Here is a 4362-nt window from a genome sequence, read left to right on the forward strand (position 1 = left end):
CTCCTCCTGTCACATCCTTCCACACCAGCCTCGCTGGTGCCAGTGTCAGGTGCAGGACAGGAACAGGCGGGCCTGGCTCCCGCTTCCTGGGACGTGCAAGCCACCTTCAGCCGGACAGGACAGGCCTCTCGTGCAAAGTTCGTGAACAAGGGACTGTCGTTTTGTGGCTGCTGCAGGGCTCGTCCTGGGCCGTGGATTCCCCCAGGTCTGTGGTGTCCTGGGCTGCAAGAGTGACCCGTTGTGATGTGTCCAGCAAGCCCGATGATCCTTTTCTGCGCACACACCTGGCCTCCCTCCCACTACCAGCAGCCGGACAGGTGGGGCTTATCAGGGCTTATTACCTTACAGCCTGAAAAGGGGTGTGACGGAGGACAGGTCACATGACCCAAGTGGCCCATCATTCATCCCTGGGTCCGCACCCCTGCGTGCTGGAGGGAGGGGCTGCCTGGTAGAGGGGCGGGGGAGGGGGCGGCCACAAGCCACTTGCACAGAGAGGCAGAAGGTCTGGAAGTGGATGGAGGGAAGGGTCAGGTGAGTGTGAGATCCTCAGCTCAAGTCCTTGGGGCTGCTTCCTGAGGTCCTGCCTTGGCTCCCTGAGCTGCCCCAGACAGCTTTCCAGAAAGTAGAGCAGTAAATTCCTCTTCGAAAAAATTTAAGTCTCTTTGATGTGGGGCCCTGACCCATGAAAATAAATGCATGACACACATATAAAGAGTTTAGCAGCTAGATTTGTCTTTTGAGTTAAAGGCTCTGTGCACTGGGCCCCTCCACCTCTCTGAGCTCACCCCTGTTCACGCAAATCCAAGGCAACCGTTTCTTTCTTGCTGCTGCAAATGCACTTAAGGAGTATTGCGGGCATTTCCCGTTCAGCTAAGATCTCTGTGCCCAGCTCTTCCCTCCGCCAGCTTCGCAGCTGTGCCTCCAACATCTAGAAGAGTGCCAGGCATAAATGGCGTGCGGTCACATGACTGAATGAGCCACCTAACAAACGAAGGAAGTCCTAGAGAGCAAAGGGCTCAGAGGCTGAACCAATGACCTAAAATTGCATATAAGCTCTACCACTTAAAAGCTTAGCTTCCTTGAAAAAAAAAAAGTAGGTAATTTTCTGAGACTCTGTATTGCTACTAACAATGCAGAAAATATCCATGCACAATATAGGTTTTTTTTATTTGACTTTTTTGGTCAGGGTTCTTCCAAAAACCTATGGTCTTAATCAGTGTTCTATAAATGGGTATAACCTTGAGCCCTTTCCTTCCTAAGACTCAGATAACTTATCTCGAACATGAGGATAATAAGCCTATTGATTTATTTTTTACCTCCTACAAGACCAGAGTGCATGAGCGTTCCATGTTAACTGGGAAATGTTGGCCAAATGATGAGGATAATGATGCTAACTGCGGTTAACAATTATGCAGTACATATTGTATTCTAGACATTGTGCTAATAGCTTTATTCTGTGAACTCACCAGGACCCTTAGTCAGGTATTATTCTGTGAACTCACCAGGACCCTTAGTCAGGTAATTAATTAACGAGAAGGTGCAGCTGAGGCTGGGGGGTGGGGGGCGGAGGTATGCATAGCATCCTGCGGTCAGCTGGCAGGACTGCCCTGCTATTTGGATCACTCACAGGCTACAGAAACATGCTGAGCAGGAAGGGCCACGCGGCCAGTGGGATGGTGGGACTAAGGAACCGAGAGTGACTTTTGGGGCTCCCAGATTCCGTGAATGTCATTGCCAACCAGCTTCCACTTATGATCTGTTCCCCAGTGCTGCTGTGCTTCCTCTGGGCTGCCACTTGATCAACTCCTCACTCAGTGTGGACCCAAGATACCCCCGATCGTGGACCTTTGGGTGAGTTCAAAACAAAGGACACACCATTGTTAGAAGAGGGGTGTGGGCCCCACCTACTGGCTCTGGACCCAGAAAGCCTGAATGTGAACAAGGTGTGCCTCTAACGAGCTGCGTGACCCTAGGTGGGTTATTAATCACTCTTTGCCTCAGTTTCCCCAGGACAAAAGGGGGCATAGTGAGAGTCTGTCCTCACGCAGTGTCTGGGAGCATTACATGAGTCAATATAACTAAAGCACTTGGACCCGTGTCTGGCCCATAGTGAGCATTCCATCAGCACTGGCTATAAAAAAATAGGGCTCTGTAGAAATGGGAAGAAAGCAAGTCAGAATTAGCAATTCTGAATTCCACAATGAGAAAAGAACATCAAAGTAATCTCAGGGCCAACTCCCAGCGTACAATACCCTTTGGAATCCTTGAATCTCTTTTATAGCATTCATCTAGTCGCACATTCATTCAAAAACCAAACAAAAAGCCTTACTGAGCTTGGTTAACACTCCTGCCTGCCCCCACCCCTCCACTCTTCCCACCTGAGACACATGCAGTTATTAGCCTGCTGAACCAAGATGGAAGTGTAGTCAGCAGAATTCACTCAGTAAGAGCGTGCAGCCCTGCGTGGAGTCAGGAGAAATCCAAGGTGAGCCGCCTGGGGATGGGGTGGGGAGGGGGCACGAGTCTCTGAAGGTCCCTGGAAACTGCCTTCTAGGAAGGGGGTGCTCTGCTGAGACGCGGCCCCTTTGTTTGCAGAGCGCTGGTGGAAGCCCGGGACACAGGCTCATCTCTGACTAATGGAAGAGGGCGCCTTTGGCAATGGAATCGGAGGTGGGATCTACAGAGAAGGGAGTGGAAGCTTGTTGCTCCTGAGGCTGCAGGAGGAGAGGAAACAGGAAAACCACATACAACTAAACAATCCCAGAAGAGGAGCGGGTGTTGGAAGAAAATATTCCTTCCAGGCTCCCCCAACGGCATGCTGCAAGAAACTGGGCGAAATTTCTAAGAGGACATTTCACGGAGTTAACTTCACGGAGGCATTCAAGTAGAGAGGGGTCTCTCCCTGAGGGAAACACTGGCTTCTGAGTCCCCTGTGTCACAAAGAGAAAAGCAGACTCGTGACTATAGGTCACGTGCTGTGGAGGGGTGTGTGCCTGAAGCCCCTCCTCCATCCTGGGAAATCTTCATCCAAAGCTTTTTCTGCAGGTGGATTATTCTAGCCAGACATAAAGATGCACTTTGTTCTCTGTCCAGGTTAGTAATGGGATGAACGCCAGGACAGTGCATGTGGACAAAAAGTGACCCAAGGATAGGAAGTGTAATGGGCTGAACTGTGTCGCCCGCCCCCCCCCACACTGTTGAAGCCCTAACCCCCAAGACCTCCAGATGTGACTGTATTTGGAAAGAGGGCCTTTACAGAGGTCATGCAGTTAAAGTGAGGTCAGCAGAGTGGGCCCTGATCCAATGTGGTGTCCTTATAAGAAGAAGAGATTAGGACACGGGCACACACTGGGGAAAGACCATGCAGAGGACGCAGCGAGAAGGCGGCATCTAGAATTCAAGGAGAGAGATTTCAGAGGAAGCCAACCTTGCTGATTCCTCGCGTGGCCTTTATCTTCTGGCTTCCAGAATTATGAGAAAATAAATTTCCGTTGTTTACACCACCCGGTCTTTGGTATTTTGTTACTGCTGCGCTGGCAGATGAAAATGCAGAGGTGACATCTGGATGACCTCTATTTTACAGAAGGGGAGCTAAGCCTTGGTGAGAATTAAGTGATTTGCCCCAGTGTAGATGATGGAAGATTGTAACCAGGTGGGTCTGATTCCACAGTTCCTGCCTTACTTCTGCTCTTCTGTACTGCCTCTTAGGTGCAAAATAGCACGCTCCACGCTAGGAAATGATAGCAGGGGATCCCAAGCAAAGCCTTTCTTCCCTGCTTAAATACCTCCATTGCTAGTGAGCTCACTACCGCTCAGATAAGCCGTTTCCATTTCTGAACATCTGAATTTGTCAAAATGAATCTTCTTTATATGGAAAACAAATGTTATTTTAGAATATTCATTCAGTGCTTTATAGCCCTGTCTTTGGAGCAGCATGGACAGAGTATTTTTTTGTATCCCCAGAATGTCCTTCAAGTTCTGTTAGAGGACAGTCATGTCCATATTGCAGTGTCTCAAGATAAAGCAACTACCATATCATGAGAGCATCTTTATACGACAATAATTCCAACGTCCCTCCTTATTACACTAAAATTAGGTTAACTGACAGTTGCCTGGTCCAGTTAGTAAGACCATCCTTTAAAAATGGACAAGCATGATTTGAAATGAGTATAATTTGGCATCTTTACCAATTCGTAGGCACAGGAAATTATTCACCAACAGTTTGCCTTTTCCCTGAGCCAAAGACATACCGGGAGTGGCCTGTACATGGACTTGGGCTGCCGATGTACGAAGCAGCCGAGTGGAAACCACCATCTGTTAAATGGAAATGAGAGCACCTGAGAGGAACCTAGAGTCGGCATC

Source organism: Panthera pardus, unplaced genomic scaffold, assembly GCF_024362965.1.
Source record: "Panthera pardus isolate Hobbes unplaced genomic scaffold, ASM2436296v1 HiC_scaffold_7, whole genome shotgun sequence".
NCBI lineage: Eukaryota > Metazoa > Chordata > Mammalia > Carnivora > Felidae > Panthera > Panthera pardus.